The 15491-nt window shown below is 39.5% G+C and overlaps 1 protein-coding gene across 1 annotated transcript in view; it reads left to right on the forward strand.

Annotated features, from left to right (window-relative positions):
- mylka (myosin, light chain kinase a) overlaps positions 1 to 15491 on the forward strand; it is a 376415-nt gene that overhangs the window by 93023 nt on the left and 267901 nt on the right. The gene's annotated exons all lie outside the window — the stretch shown is intronic.

Genomic DNA, 15491 nt, shown 5'->3' on the forward strand with positions numbered 1-15491 from the left:
GAAACCGATATTCATTTCAAGCCCACCGACTCCCACAGCTACCTAGAATACTCCTCCTCCCACCCACCTTCCTGCAAAAATGCTATCCCCTATTCCCAATTCCTTCGCCTCCGCCGCATCTGCTCCCAGGATGAGGCATTCCACTCCCGTACATCTCAGTTGTCCTCGTTTTTCAAGGACCGTAACTTCCCCTCCTCGGTGGTCGAGAACGCCCTCAACCGTGTCTCCCACATCTCCCGCACCTCATCCCTCACACCCCGTCCACGCAATAAAAACCAAAAAAGAATCCCCCTCGTCCTCACGTACCACCCCACCAACCTCCGGATCCAACGCATCATCCTCCGACACTTCTGCCATCTGCAATCCGACTCCACCACCAAAGACATTTTTCCCTCCCCACCCTTATCTGCCTTCCGGGGGGACCACTCTCTCCATGACTCCCTTGTCCGCTCCACACTCCCCTCCAGCCCCACCACACCTTGCACTTTTCCCTGCAACCGCAGGAAGTGCTACACCTGCCCCCATACCTCCTCCCTCACCCCCATCCCAGGCCCCAAGAAGACTTTCCACATCAAGCAGATGTTCACCTGCACATCTGCCAATGTGGTATACTGCATCCGCTGTACCCGGTGTGGCTTCCTCTACATCGGGGAAACCAAGCGGAGACTCGGGGACCGCTTTGCAGAACACCTACGCTCGGTTCGCAACAAACAACTGCACCTCCCAGTCGCGAACCATTTCAACTCCCCCTCCCATTCCTCAGACGACATGTCCATCCTGGGCCTCCTGCAGTGCCACAACGATGCCACCCGAAGGTTGCAGGAACAGCAACTCATATTCCGCTTGGGAACCCTGCAGCCCAATGGTATCAATGTGGATTTCACAAGTTTCAAAATCTCCCCTCCCCCTACCGCATCCCAAAACCAGTCCAGCTCGTCCCTGCCTCCCTAACCTGTTCTTCCTCCCACCTATCCCCTCCTCCCACCTCAAGCCGCACCTCCATCTCCTACCGACCAACCTCATCCCGCCCCCTTGACCTGTCCGTCCTCCCTGGACTGACCTATCCCCTTCCTAACTCCCTACCTACACTCACCTTTACCGGCCCCATCCCTGCCTCTTCGACCTGTTTGTTTCCTCTCCACCTATCCTCTCCTCTATCCCTCTTCTATCCGCCTCCCACTCTCTCCCTATTTATTTCAGAACCCCCTTCCCCTCCCCCTTTTCTGATGAAGGGTCTAGGCCCGAAACGTCAGCCTCTCTGCTCCTATGATGCTGCTTGGCCTGCTGTGTTCATCCAGCCCTGCACCTTGTTGTCTCGTTAATGCTTCAAATCCAGTGACCCTTATTCAAAAGGGACTGCAGTTCTGAGGTAGGGTCACTGTATTCCATTGATGCTGCCAGCCCTGCTGAGTTCTGTTGGCATCTGTTTTTGTCATATAATTGAGTTATTTTGATTTGATAAGGATCCTTAAACCTTGCCTTTATTCATTCCCAGGTTCAGATAACAACACTAATACCTTGTCTAAAGCAGCATAATTTTAGCCTCTTTATCTGCTCTAGTTTTCATTGTATATTGAGCACACTTTAAATGCTTTTTATCCCACTCACATACTTTGGTCAGTTTCTGTATGAATTTCATAACATGGACTGGAAGCTTAGTCTCTGGGCTTTGGTTTATCAATTTTTCTTTAATCAATTTAAGTGGTCCTCTCACCTTATGTCCGTATATTAGTTCAAAAGGACTAAATCCTGTGGACTCAGTAGGAGCATCCCCAACAGTAAATTGTAACAAAATAATTACTTTATCCCCGCCATTAGAACATTCAAGAGAATAGGCTGTAATCAAAGTCTTTAAATTTTATTGCCATCTTTCCAATGCACTTTGACATTGTGGTGATAAACAGAAGATGTACATTGTTTTATTCCCAAACTAGTCATCATTTTATTGAATATTTGCAATGTACAATTTGAACCTTGATCTGACGGTAATTCTCTGTGTAAACTATATTTCATTTAAAAAATTGAAATAACCTTCCAACTACCACTTCTGTCATTTTTCCTAAAGACACTGATTCAGAAAATCTTGTGCAAATATTTATAACTTTTAGAGGATACTGATTCCCATTTCTGCTTTTAGGTAGGGGTCCTACACAATCTATTAAGAACCTGTTACAATGTTCATCAAAAGCTGATGTTAGAATTAAAGGTGCAGATTTAATTGAGGGTTGGGGGTTTCCCCACTACTGGATACGTATGGCATGCCTGGCAAAATTTGACTGCAACTTTATATAACCTTGGTCAATAAAAAGTTGTAATGTGTGTTTTTTCTAATATCTAAATGACCTGCTATTAGAATTTTGTGAGCCACTCGTAAAATTTCATTACAATACTAAAATGGACCACGACCTGAAGGCCACTTCCCATTCCTCATTTGTTGGTATGTGAGGTGGTCTCCAATTCCTCTTTACTATTTTGTCTTTCAAATAATACTCGGGTATTGTTTCTGATAAAATTTATGAGAGGCTGTTTGGTGTAACTCATCCAATTCTGAATCATTTTGTTACATTTCTATTAAAGATATAGGCCAAAAATTTCAGCCTTAACACTTTGTTTTTAATTAAATTTTCAAAATTGTATCATATATCTGAACTTCCAGATCATTTCCCTGTTTCACAGAATCCTGTTATTCCTATCTAATTCTGTGTGTCTGAGATCTAGTCACAATATAGTACAAAAACAAACCCAGATATTTCTCCTGTAATATTTCTGTTCCTTTTACCTCGACTTATTATTTCACCACCTTTGGTGAGATCAATATTCTAGAATCTACCAGGTCATTTCTCAAAATAAAGTCAATTCCTTCTCCAGGAGAACATCTACATTTATCAAGTCACTCTTTATGTCAACTCTATGTAATGAAACTGATTTGTAACCTTCATACAAACCATTAATTTCAATTTTCTCACTTTTAACCCTCTGGAAATCATGTAGTATCATCAGCCAGCATAAGGACTAACTTGCTCCTGTGTCTCTCAATATCTTTATTGGTTTTCCTCCTTGATTGGAAGCATAAGGAAATATTCCCCATTTGAGATAAAATATTCAGAACCTCCAACATACTAGTTCTCCTTGTCAATGTTTGAAAAAAGATCTTGATGGATGTCTCTTCCATCTTAGTACATTTTAAGGAAAAACATTCTGTTTCTACCACTGCCATCATTTTAATGCCTATTTCCTTTCCTGATGCCCGTTTTCCTGAAGAGTCCTTTGGCATTCCTACTAAAGGAATCAGTCTCCCATTTAACATCCAACAATTGGCTTTGGTATATCCAACCTCATTTCAATGGAAGCATGTTAATTTTTAATATCACTTTTTGGTTTCAGCTTTTATTATTGCTTTGGAATTCTTCTATCTGTTCTCTAAACATTGTACCTCTTCCATCTGCAGATTTTCTTTTCCTCCTATTTCCTTGTGGATTTCCATTTGACCACCACCCCACCTGTAATTGTCTGAACAAGATGTCATAGATATGTCAGAAATGCTGCTTCTCTGATTTTTAATACATGACACTCATCTAAATAGGTTTTTAAAGTTAGGAATGCTATTTATGAATTCTTTCATGATTATAATTTCTATTACAGTCTCAAAAAATTCTCTAGCTTTAGTGATCTAAACCACTGTTCCCACAGCATTTCTTTTTCCCTTTCAAATTCTAAAAATATCTGATTAGGCATCTGTCATGTTGTTCTAAATGTTAATTGATAAGCTGCAGGCACAAGCATTTAGGCAGTGACTGTTACCTTCTTCACAGCTTTGTATTCTACATCTTGTTCTTCCGACAAACTGGCGTACATAGTCATAGCTGTAATTGTCAAAACACATTTTAACATTAAAGTCCAACATATCTTTTGGTCACTTCATCTGTCCAACTACCTTTTCAAATGAGACAAGATACCTTACAAATTCATCTTTAGTACATTAGGCAGTGTAACCTAGAATTTTGATTAAATCAAATTCCTCCTTGGAACCAGAATCATCCTCTGAGCTATTAAGTCCTCCTTCCTTCTCTCATTTGAACTTTCCTTTGGCCAATTCTCTTTCTCTGTAAGTTCTCTATTTCTTCGGAGTTCAATGTTTATTTTTTAAAAATCCATCGTTGTCTGCTCATTTTCCTCAATTTCCATTTTCTCTTTCTTTTTTCTTTTTCCTCCCTTTCAATTTCATTTGTTTAATCTTATATCCCTTTTTTCTCTCCTCTAATTCAAATGTTTCCATTTCTCTTACTCATTGTAAGTAAAGCTTTTTATTTATTATTTCTGACTGTACCTGAGCCAATTCCAGTTGTGACATTATAATCTCTGGTTTCCCTTCTTCAGGTTCTGAATGTGACGTAATCAACTGTAGCATCTCATCCTAATGTGATCTCGCTTTTACTTATAACTTCACCTACCTGGAAACTCTCTCAGTTTAGCTTTAGTCAAAGATTTCATAAAATTTACTGTTATATCTTCCACATTCAGAAATCTCTGAGCAGCATTAAAAGCTATCGTCAAATTCCATGCAAAAAATCTTCACACTAATGTAGTCTTTTTATGCCCAGAACCAGCACGTAACCATCACTTTAAAAAGAATGACACTGATCTTTCTTAAATCCAGTCAATTCAAATCCCCACAAGAGCTCCATTTGTTATCATCCCAACTGATGTTGTTCTTGGACAAATCAGATCACAGACTGAATTTTGGCTTGATAGATTTTTTTTATTTGTTGAGGTTGTCTTTCACTTAAACACGAGCACACAATGCTTTAGTTTTGGTTTTAAGAATCAAACGCGTTTATTAAGCACAGTAAGAGAACATAAAATAGAAAAAACCAAGCTATTTACATAAAACACAATTTTAGAAAAATTTGAAACACACTGCAGAAATATAATCCAACCTATTCCAACACCATCACTTTATACTACTCAGGCACTAAAAGAGTTCCCTTCTCTATGACATGTCTAGGTTTGATTTATGTGTTTTTTTTATTAATTCTCTGTCTTGATAGTTTGATAACCTTTATCTTGTTTAGACACATAACTGAACTTGGACTTTCTCAACTTCAAATGATGCATTCAGGGTTCTACCCAAACACTTCTGGTATGGAGCTTTCAACTAAACCCCTCACATTGAGTTAAGCTATTTCCTAAATATTCTGAATTAATTCCTTTCACCAGAAGAAACTGTGTTCTTACATATAACTTCAACCAGGACTTCTGCAAACTGAAACAAGAAGTGTTCTAAGCTTTTTTTTTGCTAAACAGAAAGCAACCTAGTTATTTTCAATGTTTACTCTAATTGTAAAACTCTCACAATGCAAATAAATTCCCATTATCACTCCAGGAACTCTCTCTCCCATACTGGTTTGTAAAAAATATCATGCCTTCAGAAATACTGATAAGTTAACCATTAAAACTCCCGATCCACACAGACCAAAACCACATGCTATTAGTTCAAAGTCCAAACTTTGAAACAAATTATTATATATATATATCTATAGTATATATTATATAAAATCACACACCATATATCACATTATGAGTGTACTATTGCCATTATTTTGTTGATTTGAGCTCAATAGAGTTCTTCAACTACGCAGAACTTTTTCCTGGACAGTTCAATAAGTGCCACTAAGTGCATGATACTTCTCTGAAATTATGGTAACCTCAAACAAGAATGCCATATTTAGAATAGGACAGTAATTCATTAGCTTTTCTTCTAGGGCTAGTCACATATGACGAAATCTCTACCGGTCACTTAAACTGGAACAAAATTCTCATGGATACTCTCTTGGTCCTACTCCACTCATTTTCACTTAGCACTGCAAAGAAACCAACAAAACTGTTTGGAATAACGGCTATAGCATGTACACTAATGGAAATTGTAAATATTGCATTACATTTTGCTACAAAATGTAACACATTTATGTAAACTATGTTTCTTAAATATCGTAAATAAAATTATGAATTCATTCCAGAAACAAAAATATAGCTTTTTTTTAAACTTTAATGATTAATACGGAAAATTATGTTTATTTGAAACATTTTAACATGTCATAAAAATATTCTCTTGAGAAACTAATACTTAGCACTTTTGTTTACTCAAACAAGATCACAGTAATCTTGCTGATAAAAACACAGCACTGTTGCCCATGCTAATGATGATTCATGCCACACACATTGTAGAAGCTCTCGCTGTGTGATGTCAGACAGCTGGTGTGGATGAGGGCTCTGGCTTGTTCTCTTGAAGGGCCTCAGCTGTAACATTGTGTATCAGGCCACTTGCATTTTGGACCAGACCACAGACCACCTGGAGGACCCTCACAGACTACCTGCACACTTTGTGAACCATTGGATTAGGGTAGGGGACTGATTTCTTCTGTTGACATCTTAAAAACTTGTAGCCTTTATACATGTGACTTTGTAACTAGGAGACAATGTTTGTGACCTTGCCTGGACTATTGAAGTGGAGATACTTAGCAGAAGCTATACATTAGAGTAGGAATAAAAAACATATGAGCAAATTCCTCCCCTGTATCAGAAACAGATTACCTGCTAGCCATTTGCCCAGGGACTAGGTGTTTCAGGTGTTTTTGATCAGAGATAAAATATAAAAATGTCAAAACTATATAAAAATCAAAAACAGAATTTTATAGTCCAATAAAACACGTCTGACCATTTTATATACTTGCTACAGTAATTTTTAAAAACATTTTTAAACTTTAGATTTAAGTGTATCTGGTGCACACCTGATTTCAGCATTTTTTGCCACATTTACTTAAGACTGAGATGAGGGGGAGTCTCTTCTGTCTGAGGGTTATCAGTCTTTGGAATTCCTTGAGAGCTGTGGGTGCAGAATCTTTATGTATATTTAAGGCTGAAGTAGATAAATTCTTGATCAGTTGGGGAATCAACAGTATGAGAAAAATGCAGAAAAGTGGATATGACGAATGTCAGATTATCCATGATCCTATTGAATGGCAGAGCAGGCCTGAAGGGGCTGAATGGCCTACTCCTGTTCCTATTTCTTATGGTCTTATGATTTTGTTATCCATTCAGACACAATTGCCCTCCTCTGCCAATTACTATTAAAGATTTCTGGTTGTTCAGGTTCTGTTTTGGAAAAGAAAGATAATCCTTGACTTTTTGTACTCAACGAACTTTCTCCTTGCCTTTAACAACAGGTGCAAGGAACTATAGTCTTCTTTGTTACTAAAATATGACTTACATTTATATAGCGCTATTTATAGCCACAGAATACTTTGAAACACTTTGTAGCCAATGAAATACTATTTGAAGTTGGCAACTGTTGGAATGTAGAATGTGTGGCAATTAACATACATGCAGCAAACTTCCACAATCAGCAATAAAGTAATAAAGGATTGTCTTTTGTCACCTTGATTGAGGGATAAATGTTACCAGGACACTAAGGATAATTCCCCTGAAACCTTATTATCATCTGCCTAAGCCACGCTCCCTCTTTCCCTCATCCACTTGGTCAAACCTCCTCCAAAGATATATTTTCCTTAAAGAAGTCCGTTACCTATGTTTATTACACTTGGGTCAGAGAAGTGAATTGATTGAGACAAGTTCCGTTGAAATGGGGATTAAGGACACAATGTTTTTTTCTCAATAGTTTGAGTTGTGTGTATTCATGTTTTCATCATTTTTTCTTTTGAAATTTAAGTATTCATTATGACTGATTGCCTGTGATATTTACTTGGATCCTAGATTGTACTTAGTTGTTAGCTGAGATTGAAGTATTTCAGTATTAACCCCCCAAACTGATGCTAAAGGATAACTATTTACTTGGCAGCTTTATTTTCTATTACAGTGCAAAATATATACCAGACGCATTATTCAAACAAATAAAGATACATTTTTAATTGTTTACCAATATGTGAAGAAGCTCTTTGTAAATTAAAGAATTTGTTTAAAATGCCCATGAAACTAGTTTGTTATAACATACCTCAGTTTTTGTTCATGCTTTGATATCAAGAGAAGTAATTAATCCATTCGACTTCCCAAAGTTAGGAGTGCTACTTTCATGCATTTATCACTTCAATTTTTCTTTATTATTGATTCATTCATGTTTGGGACTATCACTGGCTGGGGCCAGCATAAATTACCCATTCCTAATTGTCCTCCCACTGTATTCTATGATGTGTCGAGAATCCCACAGTGCTGTTAAGGAAGGAGTTCCAGGATTTTGACCCTATGACATTGAAGGAGTGACAATATAGTTCCAAGTCAAAATGGTGTGTGGTTTGAAGGGGTATTAGCAAGTGGTGGTGTTTCATACATCTGTTATTGTTGTCCCTCTAGTTGATAGAGGTTTCAGATTTGGAAAATGCTGTCAAAGAAGCCTTGGTGAGTACTGAAGTGCATCATGTACATAGTACACACAGCTGCCTCCATGTATTGACAATGATGGAATTGAATGTTTAAGATGATGGATGGGGTGGCAATCAAGTAGATTGCCTTGGACTGGATAGTGTGGATCTTTGAATATTGTTAAAGCTGCACTCCAAGCAAGTGGAGAATATTCCTGATTTATGCACTGTAGAACAGGGCCCAAATAGGGCTGAAGTTGAAATTTTGGGGTCATGATCTCTGAGGCAGCAATGAGCAGCATGCAGCTCTGAGTTATAACAGCAGGACTCCCATTCTAACAGTCCCCAACTCCACAGCCACCACCTTCAACATTTCAGTTTCTGAGGAATTGTGAATAGTGCCAAACATTGTGCAATTATCAGTGAACATCCCCACTTCTGATTTAATGATGGACGGAAGGCCATTAATGGTGTAGTTGTAGATAATCAGGACTAGGATACACCCTGAAAAACTCCAACAAAGAGACTGTTCTGAGACTGAAATGATTAACCTCCAACAACCACATCTTCCTTAAGTGCAAGGTATGACTTCAACCAGTTGAGAATTCCCCTCTGATTTCCATTTGCTAGAGCTCGTTGATGCCACATCTGGTAAAATGTGCCTTAATGTCAAGGGCTGGAATTTGCACCTCACTTCTAGTGATGAACTGTTTTTAGACCAAGGCTGTAATGAGCTCAGGAGCTGACTGGCTGATGGAATCCAAACTGAGTGGCTGTTCCCTGAATTTATTGCCAATGCTGTGAGACATTAACGTGAGCTTCATCCACGTTCTTCGGTGGCCTAAGATGTCATTCTTTGAAAAGAGAGAGACATCTTCTGGAAAACAGTTCTTTCTCAACCAACAAGACTAAAAACAGATTATTTGGTCATTTATCTCATTGCTGTTTAATAGACTCTGTTATGTGTTTCCTGACAGCAATGATGTCACGTTGAAAGTGCTTTAATGTCCATGAAGCACTTGAGAACATCTGGAAAATGAGGAAAACATTTAGGTGCGCGATAAATGTAAATTCCTTCTTTCTTATTAATAAATCTGTTTATACATCTGACTGATGCATTCGTCCTTAACTCAGATATTTCTTTGGTAGAGTGAACTGAAGTGCACTTGGAAGCAAATTCTATCGTATAACTTTCTACCAAATTGCGTTACTGATTATTTTGTTTTTAAATTTTAAATTCTCTCTGCTTTATTTCGTGGTGTATGTCCTGATTCCTGATCTCTCAAATCCTGAATTAAAAACTGAAAATGCTGGAAATATCAACAGGTTTGACAGCATCTGTGATGAGAGAAAGAAGTAATGTGTAGAATTTAGTCAGTCCCATGAAGATGGGTTCATGGTGGGGGGGTAGGGCTGGGAAAATTAGGGTAACAGTCCCAAATTCATTCTCATTTCATGGGGCCTTTGCTGTTGCAGTCTGGGGACAGGTTAGCTATCTGTTCCTTGGAGGCAGCTGAGCAATTAAGGTCCCACTACGGGGCCGCTTTTCAATGAAATTGGTTGTATCCTACCATCAGTGAACCCCGTAACCAGTCTGTCACTCAGTTCACAGCACAGTCTCTCTCCTGCCTCATTTCCCAGCCTAGTTGCTCAATTGGTGCAGAATTCCCCCTCACGCTGCTCATTGATTAGCATTCCAATCACTTAATATGAACTATCAACATCCTTTCTCCCTCAGCACTCTACACTTCACCAGCACCCCACTCCTCTAACTGTAGCATAAATGCTGCCCCCTCCACACTTCACGTCAGGTCTAATGAAGAGTCATTTAGACTCGAAATGTTAGCTTGCTTTCTCTTCATGGATGCTGCCTGACCCGCTGTGATCTCCAGCATTTGTTGTTTTCAGTAATGGATTAGCTTTCTTGTACTAAGCTGCTAATCGGCTATTTAACTCCTAACCCACTGCACCAAAATGGCGGGGTGTCAGTGACACTTACTTTCCAGTCTGCTTCCCTCACCCCACTGAAAACTGTAAAATCAGCCCCATATCAAACATAAATCTAACAAATATTTGCCCAGTATTTACCTTAGATGAACTACTGCATTTTTTAAGATAATTGGTTTCCTTTTATGTGCCAGACATGTTTTCCCTTCACAGCTATTCACTCTCAATAGGCCTGTATTAATCCCAGACTTGACTACAATTCACTTATCTTGAAGAATTTTTTCAAGCCTCTCATTTTGTTGGGGAAGAAAATGCGGATCAGATAAGTTTTCTCCCTCGTGTAGCTTAAAACACCTTTCTCCTTTCCAGACTTTTGTGTGTGTTTGCATGCATGTGTATTTCTCCCACATTCTTTATCAATTCTATTATCTGTAATACTCATTCTGGTCAGCCCTTATGTTCATTTGAAGCTGTAAAGAAAGGAAGAAGAAAAAACATGCATTTACATTAGAACTTATCACATCCTCAGGATGCCCAAAAAACACTTTTACATTAATGAGTTAACTTTTAAGTACATTCTCTGTTACGTAGGCAGGTGCAGAAGCCAAGGTGCCCATAGCAATATTCCACAAACAGTAAGTGAGTGATTCACGAGTTAATCTATCACTTTGATGAGGGATAGAAGTTAGCTTGAATATTGGGAGAAGTATCTACCTATCTAAGTAAGTACATAACTAACAACCACAAGAATTAATATAGTCTATTCAAGAAAGAAGAATGCCCAAAAGTAATCACAGATGTGTCAGAAAAAATATAGTTACTGAGTGAAGCAGGAGGTACTGACCCAAAATGTGGTTAGAAGTTATGGGCTTTAAGTAGAATTTTAACAGTGAAGAGGAAAGTGGAGAGAGGGATGGGGTGCTAAAGAGTAGGGCCTATGTTACGAATGGAATAGCTGCTAATGTTTGGCCAAAGTAGGGTAGGTGAACAATAATAACACAGGGGAAGAAGAATCCAGAATTTGAAACTTTTATGTTTTTTGTCTCTGGATCATTGACAAAGTTAGCATTTATTCCTCATCCCCAATTATCCATGAGAAGGTGGTAATGAACTGCTTTCTAAACTTGCTGCAGCCCATGTGGTGAGTGTGTACCTGACGGAGAGAGACTTCTAGGCCTTTGTCTCAGTGACAGTGAAGGATGAGCTTTTAAGTCAGGATGGCGTGCACTGTGCAAAATGGAAATGACGTTGCGAGTCGTGTGTGTTCCTATGTGCTGGCATCTAAGTAGCGCATTGGGGTTTCACAGGTACAATCAGAGGAAATTTCAAGAGTTGCTGCAATGGATATTATAGATGAGACAGAGTGTTCTAATCCAGATAGTCAGGGTGATAAAGGGTGGAACTGCAGCCTATACATATGTTTTTATTTACAAAGCCATATATTGCAAACATGAATCTTCTAACCCAACAGCTATAGTTTCATTTTCCTATATTTAGAGCATAAGTGAATCCTCAGTTGATGCCCACCATCTGAACACAATAAATACTCAACTATAGTTACAATTAACACATGCTGCAGGCATGTTGTATTAATGGTGGCATGAGTAAATGTTCAAAATGGTGGATTGTGTGCTAATACAATAGGTTGCATTGTCATGGATGATTCTGACATTTTTGAATTCTGACGTTGTTGGAGCTGCATCGATCCAGACAAAAGAAAGCATTCCATCACATCGGTGACTGTGCATTATGTGCAGTTAAATTTCTGATCAATGGTGATCTCACAATATTGATGGTTTTGACATTATGAATACAGTTGAAAGTTAAGGGGAGAAGGTTTGATTCTCTCTTGTTGAAGATGGTCACACTTTTGTGGATTGAAAGTTACTTGCCATTTATCAGCCCAAGACTGAATGCCGTCTAAATCTTGTTGAATGCAGGCATGGACTGCTTCAATGTCTAAGAGATTGTGAATGGAACAGAATATCCTCCCTTCTGATTTATTGATGAAATGAGGGTCATTAATGAAATAGCTGAAGATAATTGAAATTATGGCACTGGAGGAGTTTACAAACATAGGGAAAGCAAGACCATAGAAGGATTTGTGTTCTGATAATGTATTGAAGTAACGTATTTGTATTCTTTCTAGAAATGATCCTCTGTCTCATTTTTGGCGTGACATTTTGTTCCATTATTACATTAGTTTGGACATATTTTGTACCACAATTATCTTGCAATCTAACCATATCAAATACATCAGAACATTCTGTCTTTTCCAAGCATTTTCATTTCTTAGAATAATGAGTAAAGCTACAGTCAAATATTTCCTTTCATTAATTGTCTTTAATAGATACCAAGTTGAGGACCTGTGGGACAGTGATGGTATCTTGCTTCCGAGTCAGAAGTTCCAGGTTCAAGGCCTGTTGCAGGACTTGATGATCAAGGAATGTGTGCTCATATTTTGGCCAAACAGGTTCATTATCAACCTGGAAATCCTTCCAACATATGCCAATGGCAGGTTGTAAGAGTGGGAGAGATTCCTGGTCAGCCATGTCTACCACCGCTATTCAGAGCTCCAGACTGCAACACACATAAAAAATGTTGCCACTGCAACTCAAGATACCTTGGATGGGCTGGTTAGCTCATTTGGCTGGAGAGCTGATGCAGATCAGATTGGTGCAAAGAGCATAGGTTGGGCACCAAAACAGAAATTGCTGGGAAAGCCCTGCAAGTCTGGCAGCGTCTGTGGAGAGAAATCAAAGTTAATGTTTCAGGTCTAGTGACTCTTTCTCAGAATTACCATCAGTTAGGTCCCTGTTCTAAGTGGGGGAGTTCAGCACCTGCCTTCTTACCCTACATGAGGTGGAGATTGTGGTGTGTTGGGTTGAACCTATCTTCAGGCAAAGAATTCAAGAAGATGATGAAATCTACTTTTAAAAGAATCTGTTTTTCTCCACTTGCAAATACTTGTGACATGAACAACAGGGAAACTGTCTTCTTGCTATAACCGTTATTTTCATTAAGATCAGTGAACAGTGGAAATTACCTGCACTTATATTTTGAGGCATGCTATGAGTAAATGCTATTCATGAAATTGCCAATGGCTTCTTGAAACTATTATTCTATTTCAATTTTTGAAAGGTAAGAGAAAATGTTTTCCCACCCATTAGTCTTTGATGTTCATGCTGCTGGTATGAATTCACACATCCATTTGAGTTCCATACTTATTGTGGGTGATCTGGTATTAGTGTGTTAATATTTTTATTACTTTCGTAACAAAATAATCCTTGTCTGGTATTTTCCCATTGACATTAAAGATTGGAGGTGAGTGAGTTCCATAATGCCATTTCCACCATGGCCCAGGGTGGATTATCTCACAGTCTCTCAGTTCATTTTCTTTTCTTATTAACTATCCAAGTGAGATGTCGAGCAGTTACTCAGTAAATTGCAAGGTGAGTGAGATGGAAGTGCTGTCCACGGCTGGGACCTTGCAACTTCTAATGCTCTGGTGCCATGTTTAAAGTGCAGCTGGATGTCATTTCACATGTGGCAGGGGAGCTACCCCTCATACTGTGGTCCCTGCCTCTAAAATCTCAACACAATGTAAAGAAGAAAAATAAGCTGTCTGCCTACTTTATGGAGAAAGATTTGGAGATGCTTGTAGGTGGGATGACTGAAATGGGAGAATGCCACCTAGACCCTAGAGGTCTGAGCCGATATTGCAGCATGGGTAATTGCTGTCTTTACTGATTACGGGGATGGCTGCAAAAAGTTATAAAAGTCCTGCATTGTACAAGGCTACCCTGTCTGCTGCCTCACACACACACAGAACCATCGCTCACTCCAAGTCTGCCAACACACACATCTCACCAAAGGTGCACACACATGCATCATGTCCACTCAAGGGCTCTCACCCACCAGATCCTCAATAACTATTAACCCTTCCTGTCCTTTGCCTCCTACTCCTTCATTGGAATCATCTTTCCTGCTCAGGCCTGATGACTAACTGCTGTCTAACCCATTTCTATCAAACTCAGTCCTTCACTTTGTCTCATTGCAGGTGCTCTAAATTGATTAGACTCGGTGCACAATCTGGTGAGCATATCACTGACATGATTCTACAGCCACTGGAGGAATGCCTGAGGACTCTGACAGTCACAGGACTGCTGGAGACCACGTACTTGCTCAGCCATAACCAAAAGATGCCCCTTTCTAGCTGGATGTTACTAATATCCTCAACCAGCAGAGACAGGCATGGAAAAATTAAGCAGGTAGGCATGAATTGGAATGAAGGATAGAGGAGTCCTTCAAAGATCGCACTACTGTTGTGTCTATGGCATACAAACATCTATAAAACCATAAAACACAGGAACTGAAGTATGCCATTTGGCCCATCAAGTCTGCTCCATCATGTCTGATCTGATAATCCTCAACTCCACGTTGATGCATTTTCCCCATAATCCTTGATTCCCTTACTGATTAAAACTTTATCTAGCCTTGAAAATTCTTGATGTCACAGTCTCAACAGCCTAATGTGCTAATCCATTCCAAAGTTTCACTGTCTTTTGAGATAAACAGTTCCTCTTCATCTCTGTCTTATATAGGTACTCTCTTATTTCAAGATTATGACCTTTGGTTCAAGACTCTACCACTAGGAGAAACCCCTCAAGCCCCTAAAGAATTTATATATTTCAATAAGGTCAGTCTCTCCCCGTGAGAAGATGTCTCCATGCCCAGAATCAACCAAATGAATCCTCTCTGGACTACATCCAGTGCCTTAATCTCTCCATTGAAGAAGTGGTGACTATGTGGAGACCCAGGTCCAACAGAATACCCAGGGGGCTGCCAGGTATGTGCTCAGATCAGCACTCCATTGCTTTAGCCAATGGTGCCCAGAACCAATGGCGCCCAGAACCAATGGTATGGTGACAGGGGAAACCAGAAACATTGATTTCACTCCAGACAATCCCTCCTCTCAGGAAGATAGGAGAGTGCCAGCAGGTACTTACAGGAAGGAGGAATGACAAACAGGCACTGTATCTCTTCTCAGGCCACTCAGCATTGCCTTTCCCCTTGGTCTCGGTTGAAGCTGAAGAGGGTGAGCCTGCTTCTGGGCAGGATATTCCCAGTAGTCACTGGATCTCCAACCAAAAAGCCCCAGGCCATGATGAA

Source organism: Rhincodon typus, chromosome 7, assembly GCF_021869965.1.
Source record: "Rhincodon typus isolate 14 chromosome 7, sRhiTyp1.1, whole genome shotgun sequence".
Taxonomy (NCBI): domain Eukaryota; kingdom Metazoa; phylum Chordata; class Chondrichthyes; order Orectolobiformes; family Rhincodontidae; genus Rhincodon; species Rhincodon typus.